The following is a 16,404-nucleotide window of genomic DNA, read 5'->3' as shown; positions in this document are numbered from 1 at the left end:
ACTAGTGCTAAATGCATCCTCATCTACAGATTCTTCATTCATATGCAGAATCTGATTACAGAGATCGTGTTTTTGATGTCTGTGTCATTTCACTTGGTTTCATTAAATTAACTGTTTGAGCATCAAAGGTGTAAAATCATTCAATATTTCACTGAAACAACACAGATTAAATCCAAACATTTAACAAGGATTTGTGCATCTACTTTTTTTTATCCATTGTGCATCTCATGACCCCACAGATTTGGGGAACCAAACCTTAGGTTGGGCACCACTGGTTTCTGGATATAAAGTTGTTAAAAGTGGCTACACCTGAGTGAAATGCTGCTTGATCATGGAAGAGTATTGATGTAAACAACAACTCGCTGTCATTTCAAGCTAATGTGAAATCAAGTGTCGGCTTATTTTGCAATCACCTTTTACAGCAACATCCCTTTCGACCTTTAAAAAATAAAAAACTTCAAAAACCTTTTCCTGTTTCAGAGAAGGCTTCCCCTGCCTAACAAACTACAAACTAACAACTATTCTGTGCTCCTTTACACCTTTCTCAGCTTATGTCCTCCTCTGTAAGTCGCTTTGGATAAAAGCGTCTGCTAAATGCAATGTAATGTAATGTACTCTGATGTAAAACCTCTCTACAGTGTACTGAACAATGGATTTAAGGATTATTTTAAATTTCTAATCATCTTATCGCTCATCTTTTTCTTCTTCTTCATGGTTTGTATCTGGTCCTACAGCTGAGCTTCACGTGCCACTTAATTGGTCCTGCGGAGGTCTGCCATTGTTATGACCCCCCATGGCTGTCTGTGTGTTGGACGCTGCAGCTGTCAACAGGCACCTGGAGCTCCACTCAGACACTGTGTTGTTGCTGTTGTTGTTGTTGTTGTCCACAGCTTTGTAGAGTCACAGTGTATTGGATACAGTTGGCACGAGGTACACTTATTTTCAAATAGTTATACTTAACACCTACAGGACACTGGAGACATAATCTACACCATTACAGCACAACCAAAAAATTACAGCTGTCATAAACTTATTAAATTTTTATTTCAGAGAGACAACTTTGAAACATGGGCCACAGTGACATTCAGACTGTTAATATTTTAAACTGAGAGACTTTAAGCTCTTTAAAGTGGATTTTAGGAACTTCTCTAAAGTTTGCTATATCAGGTGATTAATATAGATTAATATAAATTAATTCCATAATGTTTCTTACTATAATTTTTGGTTGTTCTGTCTTTATTAGTCAGGCGACAGAGCTGACAAGAAATGGATGGAGAGAGATGAGGAAAGATGTACATCAAACATATTCAAATTGAACCAAAGTTACAGTATTTTAAACGTCTCCATAATCTGTATCATTTAAGGAATAATTCAACATTTTAAGTAATGTGTTAATTTATTGGGAGTTAGAGGAGAAGATTGATATCATACTTTTTTTTTATCCCAAAATATCACATTTTTACTTTAACACATCTGATTAACACAATTGTACTAAACAGAACATACATATAAAAAAAAAACCTAAATACAGCCCACACACAGTAAAGTACCACTTTTTTTTTTACTGATTTACCATGACACAGCACAGTTATGTGATATGTACACTAGCTGAATAAAGTTTGTTACTAAATAATTTTATATAAAGATTTGGTTTACTGTTTTTTGTGCATATATAACAGTCCACAACCACATGAACTAAAGAAGAAGGTGTTGAGTAATCCAAAACCAGCATGTCATCTTTGAAAAAATATACTAATATACTTTTTTTGATATTAAAAAAACAACAACAGAAAAGCAAAGAGGCAATACAGATAAATGAGACAGGACTCTTTACTGTATGTGAGGCTGGACACACACCCACACACACCCACACACACCCACAAAGCACTTAATAAACCTAAAATGTGCAGACTGACAGGAGAGGTGTCGGGCTTCACACCTGCTGCCTGCTGTAAACCACCAACACCACAACGACTGCATTGTCCTGCACTGGTGGCAGATTACTTTACACACACACACACACACACACACACACACACACACACACACACACACACACACACACACACACACACACACACCTACACACACAGTGAGCTGGATTAACTTGCAGCAGCAGATTTATTGCTCTGCAGACAGTTGTGTGGTTTGTTGTGTTTGTGGACTGAAGACAGAGCTCAGATTGAACAAACCTCTGCTCTACAGGAGCTTCACACTGATGTTTGAGTGAATTGACAGTGAAACACTCATGTCGTGGGTTTGAATCCAGCGAAATATCTCCACCTCGCTCTGTCTTTCTATACTAGAAAATCCAGAAAACAGTTTAGATTTACTGGTGGTGTTTTAGGAAAAGTCAAAGAGTCATCATAGTCAGAAGAATTCATTCTCAATGAACCATAAATGTTGATGAAGCAGATGTTGAGATTCACTGATTATTTTCTTGGAGGAAGAGTTCACTCTCATTTTCAGGAACAGATGCTTCACACTCACAGCCTTTTACACAGGAGCCATCGTACGACAAGAGGTCGACTTAGCATGTGACCCACGTTGAACACATTTATATGAGTCACTGTCGGTGGAGACTCCAGTCTGCACTGTAGTTCACACACTTCACCAATAAGCCAGAGAATTACATTAAATTACACTGAATAATTACCAAATAATAACCCTGTTTTAATCTCTGTTTTTTTTTTTTTACCAACGGTGTATAGAGTATTCGGAGTATAGAGTATTTTTCAGTCAGAATTGTGTATACTCACTCCTTAATCCCCTCTGATGGACATCATTCATTAGTTATGCAAACTGATTTTTTTCCCCTTGGATAACAAAAGCATGACATAGTTATCAAAATTTATTTGGGTTAGTATTTATCGCAAAATTTGCATCTCAATTTCATAATAAGTCTAGCAGCAGAGCTGAAGTGACAATGTGCAAATACTACTGACCCATTTTTGCAGAGCTAAAAACGTAAGAGCAGTCTCACATGTCTCTGTTTATAACACAGAGTGTTATAAACTTTAAAATAATTGGGGCCATAAATTAAGAGTACATCTGAATGTTACCCATGTCCAGCTCTGGTCTGGTGGAGGGTTAGCTGACGCACATGAAGTCCTTTAGATAGACATCTGATGAGAGTTTGACCTACATCACCATGTTGGTCTCAATAGGGACTAAGACTGCAGTCCTGCTAGTTGTGCTGTGAAGCTGTTTTTTGAAACAACAGCTAACGCTAACAACAGCATGTTGAGCTATGCTCACAATGACAATGCTAACATGCTGATGTTTAGCAGGAATGATGTTTATCATGTTCAGCATCTTAGTTCATCCCAAGACCCCAGAACGAGCGATGAGCTTTGAGGCCAATTGGACGTAGTGTCCAAACTTTGTCATAACAGCAATTAAAAAATAAACCAGAAGTTAGCAGACAGCACAAGTCTCTAATGTGTTTACTCTATGGTACACAAAATATGGAAGCATATGCAGAAAATCTAGGTAATTTTATGATCCACTGAACGAACAGAGGCCCACATCCAATGTTGTAACCAATTCTCTTTATACATCCATGACTTTCGCATGTTAGCATGCTAATTAGCGCTATTACTCTGTTATTTGGTCAAAGTATTGTACAAATACAAAGACCTGATTACATTTATATTACATTTGATCATGGGGGGAACATAAATGTGTGAACCAAATTCCATGACAATCCATCCAATAGTTGTTATGATATTCCAGTCTGGACCAAAGTGGTGGACTGACAGATGACAGATGCTGTCCCCAGAGCCAACAAGTTAATGTTTCACTGTCAGATGTTTCCAGATTTTAATCACTCTAAATAGATCTGATGCTCACTGAACACTAGTCTTATTGGGAAAAAAACAAATCCAAGTAGGATTAAAAATAAAGACAGAATCCATTAAATACAAAAATGGCTGAGATTGACATAATCAACATATTTCTTCCCTGTTAAGTCGTTGCTGATTGATTACAGCAAAATGACCCTCCCAAACAGTGTTCAACACATTTAGAGTGGTTCGACCTTGTACATGTTTGGCTCTCGGAGCTGCAGCAGCTTCTTCTTACAGACAGAAAAGAGAAAACAAAACCAGACTCTCTGCTCTGTACATTGCTCAGGAACGCCGCCTCTCATTTTGAATTCCTGTCACTCATCACATGACCCGACTTATAAATGTGTCCCGGCTCAGGGCTCATGTGGGGCCTTGTTTCTTCATGCTGCAGACAGAACAGCTGGTGCACTAAACAGAACAAAAACAGATCGACTGTCGCCTGCAGGGAAACAAAGACACTGCTCAGCATCTGATATTTACTCTGTTTTATGAATGAGTTCATCCAACCTTAAATTCATGAAAGAGATCAATCATTTATATTCACACCCTCCTGAACAAGTTTGACCTTGAAAAGTTACAAGTTACAATTTCATCTTATTTTCAGTTAAATACTACATGTACAGTGTACATGTGCTATGTAGCATCTTATTAAACTTAAACAGTATAAACACTGATGTACAGTAGTATCTGTGATGTCACCCACAGGTTTCCGATAAGCCATTTTAAAGCTCAGTGTGGCGGCTCTGGCCACTGCCATCTTAACCGTTTTTTTGTACCAGGCTGTAAAGATGTTTCTGTATATGTCTGTTGTGAAGTAGCACATTTTATTTTCGGGGTTTATGGAGATTAACTAGCCAGCCTCAAGTATTCAGGGAACTGTAGTTCTGCACTTCTGCATGGAAACTAACTGAACAAGTTTTGTGATTTCAACAACAAGTTTAATTTGAAGGGAAGAGCTGAAATCGTATTTGAAGAGGACGGGACGAGGCTCAGACATCTGGTAAACGTACTTCTAACTCAAACTTGTTTCAAAACAGAAATCTTCATGTCGTGAGGCAACAGTGTTAACCACTGCAAACTCTTATATAAACCTTGTCTATATCAGCGGCTGATATAGACAAGGTTTATATAAGAGTTACGTTTCTACATTCACTACAGGGTGATTAATGCAGCACAACAGGAGCTTCACAGGATGCATTTAGGTGCAGCACTGCAGCATAGGTCAGTCAGTTTCTGGCAGTGTTCAGAGATTAATACACATCAATCAGACATTTAATAAATTGTGCAGTGTTAAACAGTCTTCGTTTACAGCTTTATTGACCTAAATAGAATCAGTTCCATCAGGTTCATAAAACTGTGTCAACAGAATTGGTTATGATTGTTAGTCTGCTTAAATAGTGTTTGCCCTCTAGCTTCTCCTCTTCTCACTCTCATCTGTGTACGTTCATTATGTGGAGTCAAACAGCTTCAGCATAAGTGTGAATTTTTCACTCAAGTCAAATCATCTTCACCTCATTCAGTCTTTTCCCAAATTTCACAGAGAGAACTTCCATCTGTTCATGTCCACTTGCATCTTCCCTTTGGCTTTGAAGGCGCCTAAAGAAAAACTGAAGCTTGAAATGAGACATACTACTTAAAGGTTCTCTGCATTACTTACTAAACTTGCAAAAGCAAAAAAACTCAGGAGAAATTGTTTGTTCAGTGCCTATCGAATCAAAGGTATTAACTGGACCCCATGGAACCAACTCTCAAAACTGCGTCAGGTCAAGTCAGAGTTTCTTACTTCCTAGTTACTGCCATTGTATTTTACACTTTTTTAAAATTAACTAGCTATATTTCATGATGCTGCCCTTATCATCTAACATTGTCTAAAATCAATACAAGAAACGCTACTGGATTAAAGTCTGTTTTATGTCTCATTTCTGAGGTCTGACCTGATCCATGAGCAGGGCTGGCGCTGGCCCAGCCTATGGCGGGTCACAGCTGTCAAACAGATCAGCAGGGCTTCTCTTTACGCCACACCAACAGCTGTCTATTAAGAATCCTCTGGATCGTCATCAGCGGCGAACTCCTCAGCTCACAACTCGCCTCATTACTGCCCTTAATGGAGGGAGGACAGAGACAAGGTAAATACAATTACTGATCAGAGCACGGGACACCCGAGCCAGCAGAGGTGCCCCGTTTCACTGCCGGTACCTGACACCAGAGTCTGCCTCGTTACGGGGACCATAACCCCGTCACAGCACTGCTCCTGCTTTCATGAGCACTGGGTTGCTTTTTTTGTTGTAAACTTCAACTTCGGACGAACAAACTCGGGCCGTTTGAAGCTTGTTGTTGCCTTCTGAAATGAGAGGAAAGTAAATCCGAATTTGACACTGAGGCCCGGTGAGACCCCTCTGGATGCCTTTTGTGCCAGACACTGTGATTACCCAGAAAGTCTCTGGAATGCCCCTTCCTCATTAAAGAGACAAATATAGCACAGTGTGGTCCAGAGAGGGATGGAGGGTAAATGGATGCCACAGTGTTATGTGGCAGAAATTAAACAATGATGAATGATGATGCTTGGAGGAGGGGGAGGTGAAAAACAGGACTATTTTCAGCGATGGCAGAAACACATTCTTTACACATGTGAGGTGTTTGGTGTCTGTGGGTAATCAGACCACCGTGATGGAGGAAAATCTAGTGTGGAAGGGGAGTGGTGCATCAGCTGCAGGGAAGAGGTGTGCCACATCCAGCTTTGGGCCTATTCAGACTTTAATATTTAGAAACTCCAGCCTGAGGGAGATAATATGTATCAAACTCTGATACCACAAGGATCACCTTCAGTAGTACTAACTAGTGGTTACAGCAACTACTGTTACTGCAGCAGAAAGTCAAAGTACTAGTATTACAATATACTTAAAATGTACTCAAAAGACCAGTTTGTAGGGTTTAGTGTCATCTAACGGTGTAGTTTTTCCTGTAGGAACTTAGTGGTCCAACATGGCAGACTCTCTTCATGCTAATAAAACATAATTATTGTTCTTTTCAGAGTTCCATATTCACTAAATACAGCCCCCCAAATCTAATACACCAAACCTTTAGATATAAACTAAAAAAACGTACTCATCCAAATTGAATGAAAATATTATGTTACTGTGTAATAATTTGTGCTGAGGTTTTCTTAATTGACTCCCAGCACATTTTGGCGCCCATAGTGAGTTTAATTTGTGTCCATCAACTATTAGCTTAAAATGTGATTTGGCTAAAAGGCAACCTCCATGAGTATGAACATACATCAAACTGATCACCAGCTGATCACAGAACCTGACAAACTTTGGCTCGATCATTAGATAATTATAAAGACACAGTGAGCTGTCTGACCTTAAAACTGACCGTTCCCATCACCAGGTGCTGTGCAAAGCTCCAGTATCCAACACCTTTAACCATTTAAATCCAGAGACCTGATTAGGTCGCTAAAGCTGACAGCCAATTCTACATGCTGAGCTAACCTGAAACTTTCCCTCTTGACATAATAAACATTTTAAACCTGTATGACGCTTGCAGTTTAGCACAAAAACACATTTCATGTTGATGAACTCTAAGCTCTCAGTCAGTTTGTCTGTTTATAACTCATGCTGTGTCTCACAGAGGACACTGCTCAGAAACCCATCTATAAATAGTTATATTGTCATGCTATTAATAAACGTTTGTTTTTAATGCATTTCGGCACAGTTTCAGATTGAAACAAGTCAAACTAAATTGGTACAAGTTAATAGTTTAATGAAAGTGAGTTTAAACAGTGATGAGGTTACTTAATAAGTGTAATTTTTAAGCAGAGAACAGGTTGTTTTTGATAGTTGTGTTGATGTTCAGCCCTGCACAGATTAACGTCTCCTGTTTCTTCACGTTGTAGGAATAGTGACGATGACTCAGATATCATGTGAAGATGGAACGCCATCATTTAAACCTGCTGCTGTTACACTCACACTTCTTTCTGCCCAGAACAGATAATATATCAACATGTCTCTGATATCTAACACATCAGGAAAATCTGTTTGTGTTATTTGTCAGTCACACAGTGAGAAAACTGGTTTCCAAATTCAGGAGAATGTACATTTAGAAATGTCAAAGATTCAGTTATTTTCCACACAGGTGAAATGTTATGAAACCAGTTTGATTATTCATTACCAAGTGTGAACACACACCTGTATGTTTGTGGACAACCAATTTGAAGCCTCGTTTGGCATCTTAATTTCATCCTGAGAGTGTGGGTGACGTGCTGCAAGATCTCATATTACAGCTAAACAGTGACTTAAATATGTTTCTAAAAACATATTCTCAGAGAATGCAGTTACATATTATTGATTTATACTTGATCAGCATTGCCTAGTTTGACAGTTTGGTCTGAGTTTCATGAACTAGACGACCTTACTGGGATGAATGGGACCATCATTTATAAAATGAACATCATGCTGTATGAAAGAAGAGCTGAAACTAGAGATTCAGACTATATACTCATGAATAAACGGTTTACTGAGGTCATAAATAAATTGAGTAGTAGACTCATTTCTCTATAAGACTCAATACAAACAGACTTCTTTTTGTAGCCAATTGAGCTGCCCCCGGCCTGAAAATTGACTCTGATATAAATGATCCAATCACATCTCTGCTGACATATTGTGAGACATCTGATGTTGCCACTTACACTTCTTTGTGACTTTGTTGTGGTTTGGGGTACAAAAAGTCTATATCAACTTATACACTAGGATGGGTAAAAAAGTCTGTATCGCATTCTGAGCTGTTAGACCGCCTCGTTAATAGGCTACAGGTGTGTACCTCGTTTGTGTGCAGCACATCAGAGATCAAACAGTTCAGTGAGCGCAGAGAAAGTATTAAAGACCAAAGGTGGACAAATATGGACTGAAGATCATCCCCCATCAGCAATGCAATGTGAGTCACTGATATGGTGCTAGCTTCAAAATAAATGTGAAGTTAGGAGGCCAATCTGTCCATTGAAAAATATCTTTTTCAGCAGATATCTTAGTCACTACAAGACTGAAGTAGCAAAGCAGTTTAGTGTTTATATGTGCGGTATTCATTCAGTTTGGGAAACTCCACGATCTCCATACGCTTTGACGGCACTAGAAAGTTTACCTGTTGCTAGGTCGTAACTAAGGCTCGGGCTACTTGCTGGAGTAGTGAACTGGGTTCCATTACATATTATTGGCACTTTAGTGCGGCATCGTTGTCGTACCAATAATGACGTTAAAGCACACACTCTTGTGTAATATTGCTTAATTGTGAACTACAGACATTTTCATATTTGAAATAAAAAAAAGCTAAAAAGCTATGTTATTCTTTGAATTGTGATTACTAACAGTAACCATGGTAACAAGAAAAACATGTTGTTCAAAAAACAGAGGTCACATGTCATTTTCTTTGAAGTGTATTCTATGATGTCACTTTAGAATGTTTATAGGTACAAGCCAGCTTAGAGCAGTCACAAATACAGACACACAACGATCCACAGAGCCACTACAAAGTGACAAAGACTAGACTAAGGAATAGAGGGACGTTATCCACTAAGTACAGGATTATCAATCACTTCTGATTCCTGTGATAAAAGGATTTTAACTCTCTGTAGGCAGAACAAGTCTATGACTGCCCAGTTAAAACCTCCAGCGACTGGAAAATATCAACAGTCTATCAAGACTTCATCCTGTCAGACAGATATGGAAAAAAAACATCACAGCGTAAAGGGCCAGGCAGAGGCCGGGAGAGTGTCCAGGTATCAAAGACAACCTCAGGGTGTTAGACAACCTGCTGAGTTCATAAGAGGGCCTGGCCAGAGGAGAACTGCTTGGGTACCACCAAAGCATCGCACCCCTGTGAGAGAAATCTCCATTGACATTGAGGATGCTGCTTTTAAACGAGGCCCTGTTAAACATAAAAAGCTTTGGACACCACCAAGCAGAAACAACCATCAGCATGCTGCTGCCAAAGCACAGCAGGCTGACAGGGTCAGCACCTGCAATCAGGTGAAGGCTTCAGCAGCTCTGGTAGAGCAGCTGAAGAAAATGCAGGCTAAACCCTGCAACGAGATAGAGGCTTCACCCCAGCAGGCCATGATTTATGTCTCTGAGCTAAAATATCAGCAGTTCCAGAGACAAACGGACCGCATCACTAAACTGAAGAATGGAAATGAGGCTTTAGCAGCTGAGATGGAGCAGTTAAAGAAAATGCTCCAGATGAACAAGACTCTCCATGATGAGACCGAGAAGAAGAGGATGGACAAGGTGATGGACTTGGAGCTTCAGCTTTCAGAGAAGAAAGCCTCTGAAGCTGAGGCTCTCTGTAAGGTCCAGGAACTGGAGAAAACACTCCAGAGGCAAAAGGACAGCCGGGCAGAACAACATTTGCTTCTGACTCAACAGGAAGAGGACATCACCAAACTGAAGACTGCACTGATCCAGACACAGGAAGAACTAAAGAGTCATCATCTGCATAGGCAGGAGGAGAGGTCACTCCTCAATGAAAACCTTAGAGACATCCAGCACGCCCTACAGGAGGAAAAAGCTATGCAGGAAAGAGAACAGCAGATGAAAAGAGTCGAGAAATCGTTGTCTCTGAAAAAAGATTCTCACAGTTCTTTAAGTAAACTGGAGGCCTCCATATCCCCCCAAGCCAACCCCCCACTCAACTACTCATCCTCCATGCCTACCGCCCACCCAATCATCACCTCGTCCTAAAATATGCCCAACCCTGGTTTTCATCTGTTTACTCCAAATTAAAAACAGAGATAATGGGCAATCACTTAACATCGTACCCAAGTATGCCCAACCCTGGTTTTCATCTGTTTACTCCAAATTAAAAACAGAGATAATGGGCAATCACTTAACATCGTACCCATGTATGCCCAACCCTGGTTTTCATCTGTTTACTCCAAATTAAAAACAGAGATAATGGGCAATAGCTTAACATCGTACCCAAATATGCCCAACCCTGGTTTCTTATCTGTTTACTCCAAATTAAAAACAGAAATCAAATAAAAAACAAAAAAAAAAACTGTTGAATTCTTTGCTATTCTTTAATTTATTTCAAGTCAAATCAAGAGCACAGCTGTGTGGTGATATTTTGTGATTCAAATATTTTTAAATATTTTTATTGAGCCACAGAACAAAATACATATTATGTCAGTAGTTATTTTCATCTCTATAAAAGAATTATAATAGAAATAATCATAGAAAAATATTCCTTTTTCTTTCATAGATATTAAACAGATAAAAGATACAGAATGTTTATAAGGATTGAACAGTATTGAACACATGAGATAATGAAATAGACATAAGAGAAAAATAAATAATGCAAGAAAATTATAGATACTTAAATAAAAAGAAGGAAAGAAGCGGTAGGTTAAATCTGAAAACAAAGGATATGAGCATAACTAAGGTAGATGCATCTCAATAATAGTGTTTGTCACACAGCAGTTACATGTTAGGATATATGTTGTGTATTTTTACTTTGGCATGATGATGTCTATGAAGTCTAAATTGTATGAGACTGTTACATTCCATCTTGTGAGGAAAAAAGAAGTACAGTTTTTTGGTTAAACAAATTTTCAGGAATTGATCCACTAAATCAATTCACATTACAATCGAGACAGACTGATGTTGATCTATGTCTATGTAATGGGCAATCGCTTAACATCATACCCAAATATGTCCAACCCTGGTTTCTTATCTGTTTATTTCAAATTAAAAACAGAAATCAAATAAAAAATAAATAAAAAAGTTGAATTGTTTGCTATTCTTCAATTTATTTCAAGTCAATTCAAGACCACAGCTGTGTGTATACTGTCCGATATTTTGTGATTCAAATATTTTTAAATATTTTTATTGAGCCACAGAACATATTATGTCAGTAGTTATTTTCCTTTACTTTGCAGATTTCTAAGTTATACTATTGCACTGATTAAAACTCCCATATATCGTAGCTAACATATATATTAAAATGTTGATGTTCAAAGTGTTTCACATAAACTTTTGCCCCTACCTGGCCCACCTAAATGCCTCAGTAGGTGATAGTGGTTTGGGAAGAGTCATCGCTACATGACGCCTCTCTGGACTTAAACAGATTCAACATTTTTATCACAAACACGCCCATGATGATCAAATATTGAATTCCATTGCCAGCACTCAGACAGGCACAGGCAGCAATCAGCCATCTCATTTTCTGTGTCAGCTTTCTTTGAAATATGAGCACACTATCACACAACAAGACATCATTTTCATTTTTATGGGCCTGTGCACGAGTGAGTAAAACAGCTCTTTCCTGTTTGTGACACCAATATTGTTATGGATTTTGGTTTCCCTATTTGACAAAATACTCGTTAATCAATCATCATTATAAAGGGAAATGCTGAAAAATGCTAAACACATATTTTCTTAGTGTCACAAACACCCCAAAATGAAACTTTGTTTTTTTTAAAGTGATACATTTAGTCCAACAAAGTTTAGTTTGATCTTGAAGATTTCTGATGTTGATCTATGTCTTAAAATATTTGAAAGAGGTGCGATTCAGTTTGACGCTAAGGTCAAAGGTCATGACCAAGTATGTTCTCAGTGACAGTTCAATGTTGGTTTCTCTCGGGAATTTGGCAAATCAGATAAGAACATGTGATTATGATGAGAAGCTGTGATGGTCAACGTAATCTGATGTCCACAGCAGTAAGCAGTAAACAAACACTCATGAAGTGAGAGAATGGATACAAACAGTTACACTGTAGTCTATGGAGGTCCCCTCTTTAAAAGGCCACACTTGGCTTAAAAAAAATGAAAAAATAAAAATCACATTTGAAGTAATATGATGGTAAAATACCTTAAAACTATATTTACTATTTTAGTTTTGTATTTTAAAATGACCAGAAACACAAGTCACCACTTGGCGTTGAGGATACTGATTTTAAACGGGGCCCTGTTCAACATAAAAAGCTTTGAACACCACCAAGCCAAAACAACCATCAGCATGCTGCTGCCAAAGCACAGCGGGTTGACAGGGTCAGCACCTGCAATCAGGTGAAGGCTCGCCCTCGGACTGCGATTCAAGTTCCTCAGCAGTGTGTGAGGAGAAAGACAAAACCGACCACTGAGCCTAAGGGAGATGACAAGACTTATTTCGGTGTATTGAATATGTTAAGGGGAAAAAAATGGCAAGACTTGCATTGTGGTAGAGGCCTCCACCCAGGCCACAACTCAAGTCCCTCAGATTGAGTTTCAGCAGACATCGCTAAAGGCAATTTCTTAAAAAAATGAAAAAATAAAAATCACATTTGAAGTAATATGATGGTAAAAGACCTTTAAACTATATTTACTATTTTACAAAATTAAATAATCAGAATAGTTTAATGGATACAACTTCACTGAGAATGTAACAACATACAAATATACAAAAATAATAATAAAAATAAAAAACAATGAGGGGCATTTTATGCCAGCACACTATACTAAAAACATGTGTACAGCGCCTACGCGATGACATCAAACCCCTAACTTGTGCATGTAAATTCCATTCATTTTCAATGGACAGACGGGCGTCACGTAGGTGTCATGCAGACGCTGCACACGGGTTGTTGTGCATACGCCTACGTGATAGGTGTGTGACTACGCCTCAAATACGTGACATGAAGACCACGCGTAACTGTTAAGTACAATTCTACATGAGTGTACAGGCACACACTGTGTAGTGTTTGTGGAAATCATCGCAATGTACAAATAATTATTTACTTCATGATGACAAATTTTGAGTTTAACAGCTACCTCGCTTCACAATTTAGGCAGTCCATTTATTACCAAGAGAGGCTGATGTGACAGTTTAGGCTATTTCAGTCACACGTGCACACGTTAAGGTGTCTGAAGCGCTGGCTTTAGTACAATAGCCTTTTTTTACGTTTCGAACTAAAAACAATCAACAGATCGGTTTTTCCATTTTTTTGTTGTTTCAAAATTGAAAAACTCAGAAAACCAAATTCAAATAACAGTCCGATTTTGGTTTCTGTAAATGCCTCTATTCATCTTTAATAGAGAATAAAGTGAACCTTACACGGGACTCACACAGGAGACGTAAGCGCCGCGTAACGGCTGCGCCGCGTATTTGGTGCGTCCTTTGCCTAGCGTCAACTCACACTGGACGCGTGTCAGCCACGTAACGGCAGTGTAGCGAGCTGTCCATATTCACGCGAGAATCCTGGACGTACGCGAGACCCCGCGATAAACTGTGTATAAAGAAAACAACAACAACAAATAGCTAACTTTGCTTCTCCGACGTGGAAGAGATTATAAAAAGCATCTGTTGTGTCATAAATTATTGTGTGTTGTTCCACTTCAACAATTAGTCTCTCATCGTTCATGTCGAGACTCTTTGATCGATTGACTGCTCACCTGGGGCCACCGGTCATGACGTAACGTTGATGTGAAGTTGTGATAAGCTACATGAACTGCATATTGTGTTTTATTTTGAAAGGGGGCAGAAGTTTATTACGTTGATTCTGTGTCGGATTTCCTGTCTGGTGCGATCTGCTCTGTTGAAATTTACGAGGTTTAGCAGCGGCTCGTGTCAAAAGTAAAAATGCTATGGAATGCTCACGCCGTGGCGCGCCCTGTGTGAGTGCTCTCATTGACTAGACTGGCAGCTATCTGCTCCGGTGACCGCAGCACAGCCGTTACGTGGCGCGTACGCCTCCGGTGTGAGTGGGCCTTGAGCCAACCAACATTCCATAAAGTGGAATTTGAATGGACAGGATTTCTTTACAGCACCTGAACAAAAGACATCAAGCAATAGGGGAAAAAAATAGACAAGCACAAAAAGGGATGTAACAGGGTGTAACCAAAGAGCCGCAGCAGGCTGTGGTGGCACAGCGGGAAAAATGAATTTTTCTAGTTATGAGTTATACTGTAGGTGTTCACACGCTATAGGCGTTAACGCGTGTGTCACTATTGTACTAAGCCAACGCTTCAGACGCCTTAACGTGTGCATATGTGACTGGAATAGCCTAAACTGTCACATCGGCCTCTCTTGGTAATACATGGACTGCTTGAATTGTGAAGCGAAGCAGCTTTTGAACTCAAAATTCGTCATCATAAAGTAAATAATTATTTGCACACTCACCCTTCATTATTTGGTGTACTCGCAATACGTGTGCCTGTACACACGCATATTTTTCAGTCTTTATGCAGGCGTAGGCGACGTGGTTAAGGGATTTTAGTATAGTGTGCTGGCATGAAATGACCCTCATAGTGTGTGTGTCTGCGCACACGTAGATGTGTTTAACACACAGGTAGCTGTAAACACACTTTGCTGGTTGTGTTACACAGCAGTTAATGTTGTGATGAGCAGAGAGCAGATCAGAGTAATCCCTCACAGACTAATGAGACTCAGATTACACTGAATGTTTGTGAGTTTTAGTCATGTCAGAGAGCGTGTGTATGTGTGTGTGTGTGTGTGGTCATGAAGTGGTCAGCCTCTCTGTGTGGTCTGTCACCCTTTAACCTGCAGCCCTAAGGAGCCTCCACAGTCTGAGTCAACATGTTGCTGCTGCTGCTGCTGCTGCTGCTCTTCACACTTCAAACTTCCACATTCACCTTTCCGCTCACCGTCACTACAGAAAGTGTCAGCGTGACATTTCTTAGACAGTTTATTAGCCTATCAGCTCCCCCGCCAGAACACTGAGATCCTCTAGTCCGCTGCTACTGGTTGCCCCTAAATTAAAATTAAAAACCAAAGGTGACCGAGCCCTTGTGGCAGCGGCCCCTAGGCTATGGAATAATCTGCCCTGGCACATCTGATCTGCTGGATCATTTGAGGTTTTTAAATTTTTTCTCCCTGGCTTTTAACCAAACTTAAGTATCTCATCATTTGTCCTAACCTGTTGTAATTATGGGACTTTATGTATTATATGTATATTATTTGTATATTATTTGTATCATCCTGTACAGCACTTTGGTCAACCTCGGGTGTTTTTAAATGTGCTTTATAAATAAAGTTTGAGTTGAGTTGAGTTGAGATAAGGTGGAAGAAGTACTCAGATCTTGTAGTTAAATAAAGTAAAAGAGTTACAAGTAAAATATGTGATATTAGCATGATGACTGACTGAACAAGTTTATACTCCTACAGAAAACCTGTCTTCTAGAAGTTACATTTACAGTTACATACAACTAATGTGCACCAACAAATAAGTTTGGCTGAAACATAACATTTTATCAATATAATTGGATAAGCATTGATCAGTGTTGACACTAAATGTATTTATTAAATGTTCATTGACAAGAAATTTTATTTACTTTCCACCAAAATATCTGACTTTGCAATATAACATCTGCTTGTAATTACTCCAGCATGATTAAACTTATTGTTATGGTTGTTTCAGGACTCAAAGGGGAAAGATCATTGCATTGGATTAATACAGAAAAACTCAACTCGAAAAACAGTTCTTCAAGTATGATGTGTTTATTAACAGTTAATCTTTTTCTAACCTTAAACCTTAAGTGCTTTTGTTGTCGTTTGTATACATGTAGAAATA

General features: G+C 39.0%; 1 long non-coding RNA gene across 1 annotated transcript; it reads right to left on the bottom strand.

Annotated features, from left to right (window-relative positions):
- Positions 1-4,777: 4,777 nt before the first annotated feature.
- LOC109140556 (uncharacterized) lies at positions 4,778-6,833 on the bottom strand. The gene is made up of 3 exons (XR_002042490.2): positions 6,045-6,833; positions 5,783-5,948; positions 4,778-5,444 (listed from the first exon to the last, which is right to left on the bottom strand). It is a non-coding gene; the product is annotated as an uncharacterized LOC109140556 (long non-coding RNA).
- Positions 6,834-16,404: the final 9,571 nt, after the last annotated feature.

The sequence above is a fragment of the Larimichthys crocea genome, chromosome XXI, assembly GCF_000972845.2.
Source record: "Larimichthys crocea isolate SSNF chromosome XXI, L_crocea_2.0, whole genome shotgun sequence".
Classification (NCBI taxonomy): Eukaryota; Metazoa; Chordata; class Actinopteri; family Sciaenidae; genus Larimichthys; species Larimichthys crocea.
Note: the sequence above shows the minus strand (reverse complement) of the source record. Positions and strands in the feature narration are given on the sequence as shown.